Source organism: Panthera onca, chromosome F1 (assembly GCF_046562875.1).
Source record: "Panthera onca isolate mPanOnc1 chromosome F1, mPanOnc1 haplotype 2, whole genome shotgun sequence".
Classification (NCBI taxonomy): Eukaryota; Metazoa; Chordata; class Mammalia; order Carnivora; family Felidae; genus Panthera; species Panthera onca.
The window spans coordinates 65,180,038-65,199,071 of NC_138355.1; the positions used below are offsets into that span (position 1 = coordinate 65,180,038).

General features: G+C 45.2%; 1 protein-coding gene across 4 annotated transcripts in view; it reads right to left on the bottom strand.

Annotated features, from left to right (window-relative positions):
• DDR2 (discoidin domain receptor tyrosine kinase 2) overlaps positions 1–15,175 on the bottom strand; it is a 154,590-nt gene extending 139,415 nt beyond the window's left edge. Inside the window, exon 1 of one of the 4 annotated variants that reach the window (XM_078440903.2) lies at positions 14,847–15,175. The gene's annotated coding sequence lies outside the window, so the exon portion shown is untranslated. The remainder of the gene's footprint in view (positions 1–14,846) is intronic. The other 3 variants (XM_060644447.3, XM_078440902.2, XM_060644444.3) reach the window with 3 other exon arrangements.
• Positions 15,176–19,034: the final 3,859 nt, after the last annotated feature.

Genomic DNA, 19,034 nt, shown 5'->3' on the forward strand with positions numbered 1-19,034 from the left:
CTAGTCATCGGTCTCTGGGAATAACTATTCTCTACTTTCTGCTTTTTAAAAATTAGCCCTGCGTGTGTTTACATACCCAAAGCCCACCAAGTGTTCACGTGTGAGTTTACTCCTCTTCATTTGTATTCATGAAGACATTAGTTCCTTTCTTCAATGTTCACAGCTCATGAGAAGCAGGAACTGAGGCCAATACTCCTCAGAGCAAGCCCAGTGCTTACACCATTTCTCTGTCACCCGCCTCTCTGGACATCCTGATCTCACAGAATAACCAAGCAAGAGAAATTTATTGAACTCCCTTACGTCCTCAAAGACGATAGTATATGAGGCTTCAATGACAGCCCTCTGAGAATGTTCTCAGCAACAAACAACACTGTGCTAGGCATATAATAAGACCTTAATAGAATATATATTGACAGGTCAGCAAATACTAATGGGTTAGGCTACACAGTGAGTTATAGAGATCACCTAAGACATGTTCCTTGCTAGACGAGGTGATTATGACCCAAAACACCAGGGATTCCAAGAAGTAAGCTCTGAGGTGGCCAGAGGATCTGAAACTCAGGCTGGCCTTTAGAGACGGTGGCATTTAGCTAACATAAGAGGACAGACGAAGATATTCAGAGTACATGGGATGGGGTGAAAACTGCAGTGGACACTGTAGCGATTGAAGACTTAGCCATAAAAGTGAAAATGGTGTGAGTGCTGATATGGACCGTGACTAACATTAATTGGACTAGAAGACATAGAAAATTTATATTGCCCTGTATAGATGAGAAAACTGAAATGCAGACAGGCTGAAAAAAGACTTGCACAAAACTGAACCGCTAACAGGTGGCAACATTAAAATTAAAAACTCAACACCGCAAAAATGAATAATCCAATTAAAAAATGGACAGAAGACATAAATAGACATTTCTCCAAAGAAGACATCCAGATGGCCAACAGACACATGAAAAGATGCTCAACATCACTCATCATCAGGAAAATACAAATCAAAACCACAATGAGATACCACCTCACACGTGTCAGAAGGGCTAAAATCACCAACACAAGAAACAACAGGTTTTGACAAAGATGTGGAGAAAGGGGAACCCTCTGGCACTATTGGTGGGAGTGCAATCTGGTACAGCTGCTTTGAAGAACAATATGGAGGTTCCTCAAAAAATTGAAAAGGGGTGCCTGGGTGGCTCAGTCAGTTAAGCATCTGACTTCAGCTCAGGCCATGATTTCATGGTTCGTGAGTTCGAGCCCCGCATCAGGCTCCATACTGACAGTGTAGAGCCTGGAGCCTGCTTCAGATTCTGCGTCTCCCTCTCTCTCTGCCCCTCCCCTGCTCACACTCTGTCTCTCTCTCTCTCTGTCTCAAAAATAAACATTTTTTTTAAAGTTAAAAAATAGAAATGCCCTATGATCCAGCAATTGCACTTCTAAGTATTTACCCAAAGAATAAAAATGCTGATTCAAAGGGATACACGCACCCCAATGTTGATAGCAGAAATAGCCAGACTATGGAAACAGCCCAAGTCTCCATCAATTGATTAATGGATAAAGAAGATGTGGTATGTATATTCAGTGGAATATTACTCAGCTATAAAAAAGAATGAAATCTCGCCCTTTGCAACAACATGGATGGAACTAGAATGTATTATGCTAAGTGAAATAAGCCAGTCAGAGAAAGACAAATACCACATGATTTCACTCATATGTAGAATTTCAGAAACAACACAAATGAGCCAAAGGAAAAAAATATAGAGAAAGAGAGAGAGAAACAAACCCAGAAACAGACTCAACTATAGAAAACAAACTGATGGTTACCAGAAGGGAGGTAGGTGGGGGGTAGGTGAAATAGGTGACGGGGATGAAGGAGGGCACTTGTCGTGATGAGCACTGGGTGATGTATAGAAGTGTTTAATCACTATACTGTCACCCGAAACAGGTATTACACTATATGTTAAGTAACTGGACTTTAAATAAAAACGTAAAAATAAGAAGCTTACTCTTTTAACCTGGCCTATTCCACTCTTTCTACCATACTATGATTTTAAGTGAGAAAATTTATATGTTGCATTAATTAAAACAAATGACTGGGCGCCTAGGTGGCTCAGTCGGTTGAGCATCCCACTTCAGCTCAGGTCATGATCTCACAGTCCGTGAGTTCGAGCCCCGCATCGGGCTCTGTGCTGACAGCTCGGAGCCTGGATCCTGCTTCAGATTCTGTGCCTCCCTCTCTCTGACCTCACTCCCCCGTTCATGCTATGTCTCTCTCTGTCTCAAAAATAAATAAACATTAAAAAAAATTATTTTTAAACAAATGACCAGAAAAACAAACAAAAACCATATGACTGTTATTTAAGGTGATAGCTATTACAATTTGAATGATGTGGCAAACAGATTTCCCAAATACCTGCTATTAACCCATTAGTCTTTATCAATAGTTTCAACCATTGATAGCAAGGGTTTTGCCTCCATTATCTTTACTAAATAAGATATTATTGAAGTTATGATGCAATAGCAATAGTTATCTGAAAAACACAATTAATAGCTTTTAAATAGAAATGTTCATCATTATAACTATAAAAAAAGGTCTGTCTTCAAATAAGAAAGTAGCCCGGAGGAAATCAGAGTGCTGGGAATTTGGGATTTGGGACTTTAGAACAGTTTTCAGTTCACGGAAAAACTGAGCAGAAGAAACTAGAGTGTTCTCCTGTATCAACCACCCTGGGCCCCCAACACACACCAAACCTCCGCCGCGTCAACATCCTAGAGCACAGTGGTACATCTCTTACAATCAGCGTGCTTACACTGATGTATCACTCTCACCCAAAGTCCAGTGTTCACATTAGGGTTCGCTCTTGGGGTGGTACATTCGGATGAAGTTATAATGACACGTGTTTACCATTTGGTATCGTGCAGAATAGTTTCAGTGCCTTAAAAATCCTGTGCTCGGAGTATTCATCTCTCCCTTCCCACTAACGCCCAGCAAACACCAATCTTGCTGCTGTCTCCAGACTTCTGCTCCTTTCCAGAATGTCAGAGTTGCAGACTGCAACGTTTTCAGATCAGCCGTCTTTCACTTAGTAATAGGCATTCAGTCGTCTCAGGGCCTGATAGCTAACGTCTTTTTACCGCAGCATGATATTCCATCGGGTGTGCCACAGTTTATCTGTTCAGGTTATGCATTTGGCAATTACAAACAAAGCTGCTATAAACATCGCCAATACCTGAGGCAAGCTTCTGGATGGACATATGTTTTCAATTCATTTGGGCATTAAGGAGCATGAGTGTTTAATCATAGGGTAAGCGCATGTTTAGTTTTATTAAAAAACAAAAAAACAAACAAACAAACAAAAAAACACCTACCAAACTATCTTCCAAACTGGCGGCACCATTTTGCATTCCCACCGGCAGCGAGTGAGAGTTCTTGCGGCTCCACCCACACCAGCATTTGGTGATGTAGGTGTTCTGGATTTTGGCCATTCTAACCGGTATGCAGTGGTAAAGCACTGCCATTTTCACGTGAGGTCTTCTAATGACGTATCATGTTGAACATCTTTTCATCTGCTTACTTGCTATGTGTGTTCTTCCTTGGGGGGAAGTCTGTTCAGGTCTTTGGCCCCCTTTTTAATCAGACCGTTCCTTTTCTTATCATTGAATTTTAAGAGGTCTTGGCACATTTTGGATAACCGTCCTCTATCAGATGAGTTTTTGCCCATAGTTTCTGCCTGTCTGTGGCTTGTATCATTGTCTTGACATTGCCTTTCAAAGAGCAGGGGGTTCTCATTTTGATGAAGCCTAGCTTATCGATTCTTTCAAGAATCAGGTCTTTAATAGGTGATGGGGATTAAGGAGTAAATTTGTTGTGAGGAGCACCAGGTGATGTATACAATTGTTGAATCACTATATTGCACACCTGCAACTAATGTAACACTGCATGTAAACTACCTTGAATTAAATTAAAAAATTAAATAAAAAAAAAAAAGAAAGTATCATATCCCTAGTGTTGTGTCTAACAAGTCATTGCTATAGCTGAGGTCACCTGAGGACACCTAGACTTTCTTCTAGATTATTGTTCTGAAGGCTCTGTGTCTTGATTTATTTGTTTTCTTTTTGCACAAGGATGTCCAGTTGTCCCAGCACCATTTATTGAAAAGACTGTCTTTTCTCCATGGTATCACCTTTGCTGCTTTGTCAAAGATCTGTTGACTGTACTAGTCTGGGCTCTCTGTCCGGTCCCATTGGCCTATCTGTCTACACCTGCACCAACACCACACTGTGACTTTGGAGTAAGCCTTTGTTCTTCTTCTTCAATATTGGATTGGCTGTTCAGTGTCTCCTCCCTCTCCATATAAACTTTGGACTCATTTTGTCAGTATCTGAAAAATAACTTACTGGGATTTTTATTAGGGTTAGGATTTCGTTTTGATTTCCTGTGATATCATCTTATCATTATTATCTCCATTTTAAAACTCTACATAATGTAAACATTCTAAAAATTAGAACTACCTCTGTCCCAGGAACAATTAACGACTCTTGAGTGAATTTGTCCCTCGCTGCTCTCTTCTTCGGATCAGCTTGTTCCCCGGGTCTCAAGAGGCTACGTCCTCAAGGCCAAGTGCCAGCAGCCTTGGACCCTTCACCGCTCCTCTTAAGCTTTGCGTGCCCCTGGGAAGTTACAGTCCTGCGAGATGCCCTGGCTGCACAGCCCCCGTGAGGGTTAAGGTGGTGCCCTTTTACCCAGCCTAAGTCCTTTTGCTCCTGGTGAGCAAAGGAATGGGCATGTATTGGGGTAGGGGCACTTTAAACCTGCTGCAATCACACACATACACACACTTCTCCGGCCTTACTGTGGGGATGTGGAAGTTTGCTTTTTAATGTTTGGTATTCAGACACATAATGGTGGCCAGAGTTATGACAATAATGTGAAGACCACGGCACCAAAGACAATAGTGACCAGAAGGTGAGGAATACAATCCCAGTAAAGAAGCTGGGACGGTCACTGATTGCTTTATGCCTTATTTGCCTATACCAATGTGTCCTTTACTAAGATCCAATACTATTTTCTCTACTTTTGAAATGTTATCTAGTCCCTGTCATATGTGTCAGCTGTTTCCCAAGTTCTTAAGGACAGTGATGATGTCTTCTACTTCTGGATCTTTCGTTGTCGTTTTTCATATATTCGACAGATATTCACTGAATGTCTACTATGTCCAGGCACTGTACTAAACCTTAGCCCTGAATCAGGCAGGCATCAAGTGCACAAGAAAAAATTTTTAATGAACAAGAGCCTCCAAATTGTAGATATGCAACATTATAAACAATTTGAGGGGCGTCAATATGATTTATTCATTTCTACCCCCATAATAACTGGTGTGGAACATACAACAGATGTTTATAAATACGTAGTGAGTAACTGATTAAAAAAAGAAATGTAGGGGCACCTGCGTGGCTCAGTCGGTTGAGCGTCTGACTTCAGCTCAGGTCATGATCTTGCAGTCCATGAGTTCGAGCCTTGCATCGGGCTCTGTGCTGATGGCTCAGAGCCTGGAGCCTGCTTCAGATTCTGTGTCTCCCTCTCTCTCTGCCCCTCCCCCGCTTGTGCTCTGTCTCTGTCTCTGTCTCTCTCTCTCTGTGAAAAATAAATAAACTTAAAAAATTTTTTAAAAGAAAAAGGAAATGTAATAAGGCACCTGGATGACTCAGTCAGTTAAGTATCTGACTTTGGCTCAGGTCATGATCTCACAGTTTGTGAGTTTGAGTCCTGCATCAGGTGTGAGCCCTGCCTCTCTCTCTCTCTCTCCCTCTCTCTCTGCCCCTCACTCACTTGAACCCTCTCTCTCAAAAAAAAAAAAAAAAAAAAAAAAAAAGAAACATAATAACAATACAGGATGTTAATAGGGAAACTGTGTACAAAAGGAAAGCGAGTGTGTGGGAACTCTGGGCTTTCTTCTCAGTTTTCTGTGAAGCTAAAGCTGCTCTAGAACATAAGGTCTATTAATTTTTAAAAAAATAAATTATGAAGAATAAAATATTAAACTTTGGATCTTATTTTTTTGTATAACATCTGGCTCTGCTGACAATCACTGTGCAAGGACACTATTTTTGAATTACGGTTCAAATTTAAAAAGGAAAGTCTGGGGGCACCTGGCTGGCTCAGTCAGCTGAGTGTCTGACTTCAACTCAGATCATGATCTCATGGTTCCTGAGTTTGAGCCCCACATCAGGCTCACTGCTGTCACACAGAACCTGCTTCAGATACTGTCCCTCCTCCCTCTACCCCTCGCCCACTTATGCGCTCTCTCTCTCTCTCTCTCTCTCTCTCCCTCTCTCTCAAAAATAAATATACATTAAAAAATTAAAAAGTAAAATCTTATTAACCCAATCCTGGATACCAATTTTCCAAACTGAACTTTGTCTGTCCCCAGAATGTAAAGTAGTGATTGTCTAAAGTAATGAATGAATGGTCCAGGCAGTTAAGCGTCCGAAGTTGGCTCAGGTCATGATCTTGTGGTTTGTGGGTTCGAGTCCCACGTTGGGCTCTGTGCTGCCAGTTCCGAGCCTGGAGCCTGCTTCGGATTCTGTGTCTCCCTCTCTCTCTGCCCCTCCCCTGTTCACATTCTGTCTCTCTTTCTCTCTCTCTCTCTCTCTTAAAAATAAATAAACATTAAAAAATAATAAAGTAATGAGTGATCATAAACATCCATCATCTTGTTGGTCTTCTTTTTAAAATTTTTTTAATGTTTACTTATTTTTGAGAGAGAGAGAGAGAGAGAGAGCACAAGTAGGGGAGGAGCAGAGAGAGAGGGAGACACAGAATCTGAAGCAGGCTCCAGGCTCCGAACTGTCAGCACAGAGCCTGACCTGGGGCTCAAACCCACGAACCACGAGATCACACCTGAGCCGAAGCCGGACGCTCAACCACGGAGCCACCCAGGCGTCCCTAGTCTTCTTGATCACTAACACCTAGAGAAGCACCTGACAGAGAGCGAGCACACGATAATTATTGGCTAAGAAATAAATAAATGAATTCAGCAAAAACAAAGTTACGACAGAGCTTTCCAGAATGCTATAAAATTCATAACGGGTTAAAAAATTTGATTTTTTTTTTTTAAACCAGCACTATTGGTGTAAAGACATGAAATCAGGGGGAAACTACTTCTCTTGGACATGAGAGTTCACCAAGCTTCTAATTGTTTGATTTTTCTGAACTCATACGGCGTTCAAAATTTTAAAAGAAAGAAAAAAAAAACTAGATTATTCATCCTTCTTTTTAATCCATCTCCCAGCTCAATGCATTTGTGGCTGCCTAAGCCCATAAGACCCTAAAGACAATCTTGTGTATGGTGAATTGTGCTGGATTGGCTCCCTGTGAAACGTGTCCGAAAGGGCACACAACCTACCTACCAACTTCATAGGCACGGCATGAGGACACTGAGGCCCAACGAGGATAAGAGACTTGTCTGAGGTTAAAAATCTTGAAAATGACGCGCTGGGACCAACACCTTACCACGCGTTCTTTTCCCTCACTGCCTTTTGCACACGAGGCTCTATGCTTCACACACCCTCCCCTCTGGCCCCCACACCATGGAGCAGGTGGCATTAACCTCTGAGCAGTAGGTCATTTCCTCCAACACTTCTTTGGTATCTCTCTAGGCACAAAACACAATCCCTCCCCCGAGGGAGCCACTGCAGACCATGCCCAGGGTCCCGGAGAATCCCAGCTGAACCCAGGGGCTTCGGATTGAGTCTAAGCCCTTTGCCTTTTCAGCGCATCTCCAGGCCTCAGTGATACTTGCGCTGGGCCAGACCTGACCTTTCTCAGTGCAGGGAGGCCAAGGTGAGATTCCAGCTAAAACGCATATACCCTACCAAATTCTGGGATTTGCCATTGCTTGAAGAGTCACAGCAACTTGGAAACATCAAAGAGTTCCACGTTAAACAGAAAGGAAAGCAAAAATGAGAAAGGAAATCAAAATAAGAAGAGAATTATTTTCAACCAAGTCATGTCTGAATAACACTGGCTCTATCATAACAAATTCAAATGTATGCAAGTGAGATGAAAAGAGACAGAGAAAGTTTAGGGAGACCATCACTTTAGCCATTAGGTGATGGGTGTTCTGGTGAATGTTCCTGGAGAGACGACTGGACATCTTAATTCCTTTATTAAGCTATGGTTATTTAAAAATTTTAAACAAAGTGTCTTACACTAACAGGCAGTGAATAAATGCTTACTGAATGGGATAAAACCAAATAAAATGGAACCCAGAACAACCAGAGATAAACAGATGGAAACTCCAGAGAAGTGTAGCACGATGGGGAAGGGAGGTAGGGACTTGGGAGTGAGGAGGAGGACAGAAAAACAGGTGAATGCGAACAAGGCAAGTCCAGTTTGCACCCCCGTCCTCCAGCTTGGAGGCTTTGGTGGGACCAATCTGGTATTGGAGGACTTATACAAAAGCACAAAACTTGAATTTCTCTTTTATTAACTCAGGTCTCCCTTTCCTGAATGCATTTCACGTTCAGTTACAACAGCAGTAGTAATGGTCACTCATACTTCTCATCATAATGGGGCTGTCTTTTCGTTGTAATGGACCCTAAGTCTTTCCATTGTGGGGGATTAGCCTGCCCAATGTACAACCTCTACGATCCCTTCTTCCCTACCTGCCCCAAATTGCCAATCCTTTTTCTCCTGGTGTTGTGCAGACCCCAAGCCAAGTAATCCACTCTTGTGATCAGTTCCCCATGAAAAGACGGTAGTAGGCACAAGTGTGTCTCAGGTAATAAGGGAAAGGTTGGGTAAAGGTGCATGCGGTGGGGGAAGGAGGAGGTGAGGGGAGGACATGACATGATAACTGTCTTTTCAAATCCCAAAGGGCCATTTTCCAACAAATCACATCCATGACCTAGTCAAAGCGTTCAAATGAAAGGAATCAACCCAAGATATTAATCCCCAGGGTGCATACATGGTAGGCTTTTAGACCATAAGGAGTCAATGGTTCCCTCAGAAAACTGAGAGGGGCACCATTTACTGGGCATTTATTTATTCAAAACATCTGCCATGTGTGAGGGTTTTTGCTGGCCCCCCTGCATATCTAATGGCACCCATTTCTTATAACAAACCTATGAGATGAGAAAAAGGAGATTCGAAGAGGTTAGGTATCTTATCCAAGGTCACATGGTTAATAAGTGGGGGCTAAGCCAGAATTTAAGCCCATGTCCTTTCCGCTGCGAGAGCACTTTGGGTGGTATTCTCGGCAGAGGTGGCCTTGGGCAGGTGAATGTTGTTGCGCTAAGAACCGGGCCGCGGGAAAACAGCTGGGCTGATGTTTTGTGCTTCAACAAGGGGACCAAGCAGCAACGCTGAACTAATAATAAAAATCATCCGCATCGACATCATCTATGAACTACACAAGCAATATCACGCTGAGTGCTCAGGGGTGGCATTTGTGATGCGTGTTAGATGGGGATTATAGTCCTGATTTCACAGGGTGGGAAACCAGAACTTAGGGGGGGTTGAGCAGGTCGCCCCGGGTCCCAGAGCTGTTGAGCGCAGGCTGGGATTGGAACCCATGTCTGGCCGACTTCACTCTGGAAGAGTCTGCGGCCTGCACAAGCTCCCACTTAAGGGGAAAAGGGAGGTCGTGCCCATCACAAGGAGGTCTGCACGAAGCTCAGAGAAGCCAACTAGAGGAGGGAGGTATGCCAACCAGAGAAGAGAGGCACTAAGAGTGAAATTCTTTAGAGGACAACAGGAGAGGGGGAGGTAGCCTGGGCTGGTTTCTCTCCCCTGCCCGCCCTTCATCCATGCTAAGGAGAGGCTGAGGCAACAGACATGGACATTTACTGGCAAAGGTTCACAATAAAATCACTTGGGGAACACTTCAAAGTACTGGTTCCCAACCCCCACTGCAGATACTCTGATGTAATTGGTCTGGAGGTCCTTAAGTTCCACCGAGGTTTCTAATTTACTGGGGAACAGCCCTCACGGTGGATGGTTGCTGAATTCAGAGACGCTCGGATGCCTGGGGATGTTGGGCACATTTCTGGACTGAGTCATCATTGCTGGGAGAGAGTCGATTCATATGGTGCACGGCTTCCAACAGGGGAGGGGGCATAAAGAACCCAGTGTGTCTGCACTGCAGATGGTCACCATTTATGTGAGGTGGCACAGGACTTCAGCATGTCTGTGGAGGTCTGTCTTTAGACGGAGGTGAGCTATCTGGATGCCAGTGAGACGTGTGTTTGGGTTGCATGTTTGAGATGTGGGCGATGTAAAGTGCCTGAAGGTGGATCATATAAAGGGGAGATTGGGAAGCATGTCTGAGAGTTATTAACACTAATTTAGAATGACGTGATATTAACAAAAGGGGGTGGTCACTCTAATTTTTTAGCATGTCTATTAAAAACGCAATCAGAGGGAAAGTCTGAACTACATCCCTCATGTGTGATAGGTCATTCATCCAACTTAAAGTCTGGGGAGTGACTCGATCAGAAGAGTAGAAGACAGGGGTGCCTGGGTGGCTCAATGACGCTTAAGCATCTGACTTTGGCTCAGGTCATGATCTCATGGTTCATGAGTTTGAGCCCCGCATCGGGCTCTGTGCTGACAGCTCAGAGCCTGGAGCCTGCTTCAGATTCGGTGTCTCCCTGCCTCTCCCCCACTCACACTCTCTCTGTCTCTCAAAAAATAAACAAATGTTAAAAAAATTTTTAAAAAAAGAAGAGAAGACAGTGACTTAACAGGCTAGAAGAGAGTGGCGGGTGATGAGGCTCCTTTGGGTGATGCTTCCACTCTGTGCTCAGACACTGTCTAGGAAAAACACTGTTTCCTCTCCTCACGCACTCCCAATATCTCTGACACCAGCTCTGTGGATTTTCCACAACCAGAAATTCTGACACTAAGTGCCTGAAGTTGGAGCAGACCCGACAGGTTGAGGGCTCAGTCCCACAAGACTATCCTCCTCCAGTGCAGACATCAATTGCAAATAGTAGGTCTGCAGCTTCCAGCTGATGTGGCTGCAAATCGGAGGTCCCCACGACCCCCTCCTCAGATTTGAGCTGCTCATCGAACAGCTCACAGGACTCAGGGAAACACATTCACCAGTTTATTACATAAAGAAGGATATGTCAAGAGATACAGAAGAACAGCCAGAAGGAGAGATACATAGGGGTGGTCTGGGAGGGTCCCGAGGACAGGAGCCTCTGTCCCTGTGGGATTGGGGTGTGCCTCCCTCCCGGTTCATGGCAGCTTTCACCCGCCTGGAAGCTCCCCAAACCACATACTTTGGGGGTTCTCATGGAAGCTTCATCAGATAGGCATGATGGCTCATTAAGTCACTCTCCAGCCTCTCTCCCCTTCCTGGAGGAGAGCAGGTGGGGCTGAAAATTCCAGGCTTCTAATCATGGCTCAGTCTTTCTGGTGACCAGTCCCCATCCAGGAGCCCACTAAGAGTCACCTCATTAGAACAAAAGGACATTCCCATCACCCAGGAAATTCTGAGGATTTTAGGAGCTCTGCATCAGGAACCAGAGTCAGAGACCAAGGACTGGAACAAAAATGCCCCAGTGCTCTTATCACTTAGGAAACTATGAGGACTTCAGGGGCTCTGTGCCAAGAACCAGGGGCAGAGACCAATACTTTTATTTTCTGTTATGCCACAGACACAGATGCTGTTGGAAGTTTCAATCTGAGGATTCTTGGTAAAAGATTCTGAATATGCCTTCCCCACTTCCTTTACCTTTGGTGTTTATAAAGCAAACAGACCTTAACCAGAAGCAGAGGCAGGGGCCTCCCCACGGCCCCGCTGGCCCTCCAGCCCCACCCCCGGGAGCAGCTGTAGTCCTGCTGACTCCAGGCACAGAAGGGGGAACATGAGGTAAGAGACAGGGTGAGATGCGTCTGTGCCAATGAGAAAAAATCTCGGGCCAAGGATCTATCCTCAGCTAGATACGAAGTTCCTCCAAAGCTGATCTCCTCTGAGGAGAAACCAATGAACTGATCCTGACGACACCCCTCGTGTTCAGAGGCAGTGCGGACAGAAGCAGGGGATGCTTGAACGACATGGTGTCCTTCCGCCCCCACTGCCTTCTTTGGGCGAGGAGTCATGGCCAGGCCAGGCCGCCAGAGGGGAGTTCCAGCTAGAAAACCTGGAGGGATTGCTTCCACCCAGAAGAGATGGACACTAAGGACTGAGGCCTTCCTTGCAGAGTTACATGGCCACATACAGCCACCCTCCTGCTGGCCCCAGCACTGGCTGCCACAGCAGCACTGGGACTGCCTCACACTGGGTTCCAGTGTTGACAACGATTATCATCAGAAGAACGGGTATGGTTAAGCCCTTCATAGCCTTCCGAACACACGTGTGTCCAATAGCTCTGCAAACAACGATGCCGAAAAGTATGGCTGTTATTCCCATGGAGTAAGTACAGACGCCAAGGAAAAAGGAGAGCCAGAACCTGAACTTGGTTCTTCTGACTCTAAATCCCAGGCTCCTTGCATAACAAGGGTAAGTATTTACCAAGCGCACAGAAATTAGCCCACAAAGATGCCCACTTGCAGCCCCCTTCCCGTGTCCAGATAAATATTCATCCACGCGCACAGAAACGGCCTCAGGAGAGGATCCGTACTGTCCCCGCAGCCTGGCACTTTCACTCGCAGTCACAGAAGGAAATGGAGACCTCACCTCCAAAAGTAACTAACTCTGTGTGTGGAGGGATAAGGGGTGCACTACAGCCCAGGGACTTGGATTTTAGTTCCTATCCCAAGAAAACAGTTTGGGGTCACCAAGTGAGGAGACAGATGGCAGCTGGACTGACTGTGGTTCACTTCCTAATGCATATAAACATCCAGTCATTACAACCTCAATTAAAATAAAATAAAATGTTGGGCACTTGAGTGGCTCAGTCGGTAAAGCCTCCGACTCTTGATTTCAGGCTCAGGTCATGATCTTGCAGTTCGTGGGCTCGAGCCCCATGTCGGGCTCTATCCTGGTGGTGCGGAACCTGCTTGGGATTCTCTCTCTCTTTCTCTCTGTCTCTCTCTGCCCCGCCCTTCCCTGTGCGCTCTTTTTCATAAAACGAACTTAAAAACATGAAAAAACAAAATGCAAATGATTTTTTTAAAAAAGCACAGATCTTAGAGTCAGACCTACATGACTTTCAAACTTATTTGCTGCATTTCTTTGAGCAACTCCTTCCACTTTGCTAAGCCCTCATAGCCTTACCTATAAGACAGGAACCATGTCATACAGAGCTGTGACAATCCATCAAATATTGCATAGAAAGCCCTGAACATGGAGTGTGGTGCACAGTCAACCCTCAGCGTTAGCTTCTTGATTTTCCACGCACACATACACCAAATAGAGTTGACCCTCGAAAAACACGGATTTGAACCTCACAGATCTGCTTACGCAGACTTTTTTCAATAAATACAGCACAGTACTGCTCATGTATTTTCTCTTCCTTATGGTTTTCTCAATAAGAGTTTCTTTCCTCTCGCTTGCTTTATTGCATGAAGACAGTACGTAATATATACACATATACGTACGTATAACATACACAGTATGTGCTGATCGACTGTTACGGGTAAGGCTTCTGGCCAACAGTAGGCTGTTCGTAGTTAAGTTTTGGGGGGAGCCCAAAGTTATACGTGAGTTTTCAATGCGCGGGGGGGGGGGGGTCAATGCCCTGGCCCTTGTTGTTCAAGGGGCAACCGTACAAGCACAGACACCACGAGCAGATGAACATCGTTGGCATCCTCCCATCTGGTAACTAGGGTCCTTGTGGGGACTTGTTCATTAAAGTGCCTCCATCATCCCAGCCATGAAATGAAGAAGAAAGCAGAGGTAGGTGGCGGAAGGAGCCAGAGATCGGCAGCGAAGAAAGCCCCGACTTAATTTTCAGCCCCACCGCTGGAGCCCCACCACCACAAGCCGTGCGTCCCTGAACATGTCAGTTCCTTGCTACCATTTCCGACATCTGTGAGATGAGGGGCCGGGTGGATCTCCAAGGCTCTTTCCAGAGCTCCGACTCCGTGCTCCTCAAGGGAAAGGGTGCAGAAAACGGTAGGCAAGATGGTGCTGCCCCCCCCCCCCCCCACTGGCTTGAACGGTGCGAGCTCCCACCTCAAACTGCTGGCAGGAGAGTTGCAGCCACTTGGAAAAATTCTCTTTCTCCCCCGATGGGACTCTGGAACCTCGGCCAGGACACAGAGGTCCCAGCTGCAAACAGTCCCGAGTCATTTGATAACAAAGGGAAAGGCACCCCAGGCCAGCCAGGTGGGGTGAAAAGTGTCCTATGCGTGCAGGCCCCCCTCCCGGCCACCCCAAACTTCGCCCTGAAGACGCCCCTCTGCCCAAGTGGCCCTTCTCACGATGAAGTCAACAGTGCTGCTGAGAAAACGAAAGTACAAAAAGCTGTCCTCTCCAAGGCTCGGGACTCTCGAGTCCACCACGAAATGCCTAAAACCTGGCTCCCCTGCTCCGCTTTCTCCCTGCCCGAACCAGCTCTGCGATCGGCCTGTCTTGCCTGCCAACAATTTCAACTCTGCTAATGCTGTTTATTGTATCCTGCAGCTCTATGGATTCCTTCGTTTTGCTCCTGTCGTCTTTGGTTTAGTGTTCCTTATCCTTCCCTCCGTAAATATAAATCCAGGAACCCCACCACCACCAAAATGTGGGATCGTGGATTTCTCCAGTCTACGGTGCTCTATTCCTCTCCCTTCCCCGCCTGGCTTGAAACCCCCTCCTGCCTCCTTTTTACAACTTTTCCTGAGACATCAGAAGTACACTCTGAGCTTTCGTTTTTAGAAAAGGGAAAAAAGGAAAGAAAAACAAAAAGACATAACTTACGTTCGTCCAGGAGGAGCACACAGATTTGGAAAGAAGAAAACAGAGTTATAATCCACCACGTTCCCCCAGCCCCCCCCAAAAACGAATCTGTTGTGAAACTCTTCTTTTTCCACTTTGCCGGCGAAGGAGCCCGGTGGCAGGCATACGTCCACAGGCTGATGCAAGATGCTTTGAGAGAAACCTCACATTCTGAGGATTCCTGGGAGAGCGCCAGGGATCCCAGCATCCAATATATTGCACATTTGGTTTCAATTAGGAAGGGGGTTGGGGAGGGAAAAAGGAAAGTCACCAATCAGAGCTGTTTTCTGTTTAGAGACTATGTCTTTTGACCCAAGGGACCGCGGGCAAAGCTATAATTTACAGCAAAACCCATTCATAGAAGAAAAAATATGTATAACCATAGGACAGAATTAAAGACACAGCTCCCTTCCGCCATGTCCCCACCGCATGCGTCCCCAAGCCCTCCCCCACCACCTAAGACTTGGTCCCCACCCTGTGTCCCCCGCCCCCCACCTCATTTTTCTTACTTGGGCTGAAGTTATAAGCACAACTTAAGTTTTGGATTCTCTTCCAGTTGAAGTTTCCAGGACAGTTGGGTCACACACATGGAGTTGATCTTTGGTGTTTTATCCATGAAAGCCCAGAGCTGAGCCCTCCCCCAAAAAGATTTTATTTAAGCCCTCCCCCAATTCCCTCTCCCACCAAAAAAACTGGACAGTTCATAGTTCTAGGATTCCTATTTTTTTCCACTCAATTCCCAGTTGGTTGTTGCTTCTGTGGGTCTATTGCTGTCCTAGATTCATGCTGCTAAATGAAAACACAAGCGTTTGTTTGTTTTTTTTTTTTTTTCCTTTTTCCTCTTTTCTTTCCCTCCTATCCATGGCTGTGGCCAGAGACCATGTGAAAGGGGAGTGTAGGGGACACGGAAAAAGACCTTCCTCATTTCCCTGATACTTTTCTCCCATCCACCAAGGCCCCTGTCCTTAACCCTTCAGAGCGTGGATCATTCCTGACCAAGCACAGGCTTGGGCTGTCCCAGGGGTCCTGATTCTCCATGAGTACAGGGAAGGCAAGGCAAGCTGAGACTCTAGGTCAGGAGATCCGGGGAGGACAGTAGATGGCAACAGAGAGGTTATGAACACCTAACCCAGCCTTGAGAGATGGCCTCCTCCTAAAGAGACCCCCTTCCTCTGGGCCTGTGCTATCACTGTCTCTTCTCTGCTTGCATTTTGGCAGCCAACAGAGGATCGCACAGCCCCCAAGACGAGCAAGAAGAGACACAGGGCACACAGGAGAAGGACAGGAGAAGGGGACCATGGAAGGACATTCCCGTAGTAAGCCTGGAGCAGGAGATACTTCATAAGAGGACCAGGGGCCAAGGAGACCTCCAGCTGGAATGGCCATGAAGAGCCATGCTGTCGGTGTTATATCTCCACAAGGCCCTTAAGCTCAGTCAGAAAGTGGCCTTTGTTGTCTATGCCTCACATAGAAGAGGACACAGAGAAGTTGGACGCGGCTCAGAGGGCAGCCACAGAGAGGACCAAAGGTAGAAAACGAGACCAAGAAAAAACTAGAACCAGGGTTATTCTACAAAGAGAAGAGGTAAACCTCGTAAGAAAGCTCTTCAGTGAGAAAATCTGAAGTCAGGTCTGAGGCTGACTGAGGCCAGGACACTTGGCTTAAGGCGGTAAATGTATATTGAACCCTTGGAGGCCCTTGGCTGGGTGCTTGCCTGAGACAACTCCAGACATCTGGTCCTGGGAAGGGTCCTAGAATCGTCCCCAAATATTGCGGTCTAGAGTAGTTTACCTATTTGGCACCACCATAAAGAATGCACCCAGAGGATAATAATTTCACAGATTTGGTGAGACTACAGGTCACATGTGGACAGCAGTGTAATAATTCCGTAAATCTAGAACCTAATAAAGAAGAGACACCTACAGGTATGTGTCTTCAATCACCAGTATTTAAGGTGGTTCTACTCCATAGGCTGGGTCAAAAGTAAGGAAGAGCTCTAAGAAAAATACCTTGTCTCTCACTCAAGTTAGTCTCAGCCAGATTTGGAGTCTGACCTTGAACTCTTAAGAAGATGCTACCAAAAAAAAAAAAAAAAAAAAAAAAAAAAAAAAAGGGCAAGAAAAAGCCAAGGTGATGTTTTACCAAAATATGTGAGTGGGCATTTAAAGAATCAAGAGGAATGATCAGATTGGAGCCCCCGTTTTAGAAGACCATCCAGGTTGGGGGAGTGGGCTATGTTTTCTCAGGCTTGACAACAGCCATTGCTACAGGAAGCCACGGCTGGAAGGAAAGAAAAAGCAAGTGCCACTTCAAAGCTGAGAGGAGTCATTCATGGAATACACAGAAAAAACTTCTTGGAGACTCTCAGAGCTATTTGATAGAGTTTTGAGTAAGGCTGGAATTCCTACAATTGTGGGAACAGATGTGGAAAAATACCATTTTGTTACTCTTGTGTGAATAGATTTTGCCCCCTGGTTTGGCTTGGGAAACATGAGTCATTGCAATCAGAATGATTTATGTTGCATGGGAGGTAATACATCCCAATTATGAGGACTGTTTTACACTAAAAATGAGTTACTGACAAGAGTATAGAATTCCCCTACCTGGACTTTACTAAAAATAGGAAAGATCTGGAATGGACAAGATGCGGTATTCATTAGAAGTAAGGAGATGTTCAAGATGACTTTTCAAAATCTTTTCTAGTCTGCAAGCCAAGGTTCAAGTAAATACAAGTGTTAAAAATTGAAATAACTATGGTATTTCTGTCTCCAAATGGCCAGGGATTAGACACCTTTGTGATGCTTCAGGAAATAAAATACAAGATGGAAGTAAGGAGTGTAACTTGAACACACACACACACACACACACACACACACACACACACATATACATCTTAAAAGACTCTATGAGTATTCACAGAAACAAACCCAGTTGGTACATTTAAGCTTCACAAGGAATTAAAAATACAAATAAGCCACTAGTAACCTAGTTCCTAGTCAACTGTCTTCTCTCCTCACTTCTGCTCCTTCTCTCTCTCTCTCCTCTCTCTCTCTCTCTCTCTCTCTCTCTCCCTCCTGTGTATCCCTAACACATCTTGTAACTATTTTTCAGCAGATCAGACTTTTCTGCTTCGTTTCACATGCTATTGAAGATGGTTAGCCTAAAAAGACGCCTTAGCTCTCTCTCACTTTAAATGAACAGGAGAGAATGACTAGTTTTGTTGATGCCCCAGTTCTAGAACCCTGAGAGGAGGAATTTGATTGGTCGGGTGTGTTTCATGTTCTCATCCTCTATCTCTAAACTGGAGACCAATGGGCCATGTAATATGAATACAGCTCCATCCCACTCACAAGTGGGTCACTTCTTAGAAAAAGTGCCATACACTAGAAGACAGGTCACATTATCCGGTGCATCAATAATTAACAACTGATGATCCCTGGATTTTATAGAAATTATACCTCACCGGCCAAAACCAGAGAACACAGTCCACGGTGGAGTCATATCGTGCACGTATTTAAATACCAATTTTAGAACCTAATCCTTAAAATAAGATGCCTAGTTATTGGTTAATCTGTCCACAACAGACAAATCCATTGACATATATTAAGGCATAAAAGCTAAATTTTTTTAAATTTTTTTTTAACGTTTATTTATTTTTGAGACAGAGAGAGGCAGAGCATGAACAGGGTCGGGGCAGAGAGAGAGGGAGACACAGAATCCGAAGCAGGCTCCAGGCTCTGCGCGGTCAGCACAGAGCCCGATGCGGGGCTCGAACTCACGGACAGCGAGATCATGACCTGAGCCGAAGTCGGCCGCCCAACCGACTGAGCCACCCAGGCGCCCCAAAAGCTAAATTTTTTTAATCAATATGGAGGAAATCTTGTAGACAATAGAAATACTTAGGTTTTCTTCACAGCAGAATGGTCTGAATGTCCAGACAGCTGTATAGAGACTTTCCTTTGGTTTTTGCTTGATTTTAGCTCATCATTCAGGAATCTTAGTGCGCTTAAGAATTATCATATGAAGGGGCACCTGGGTGGCTCAGTAAGTTAAACGTGCCACTTCAGCTCAGGTTACGATCTCACGGTCTGGTCCGTGAGTTTGAGCCCCGCCTCAGGCTCCATGCTGACAGCTCAGAGCCCGGAGCCTGCTTCAGATTCTTTGTCTCCC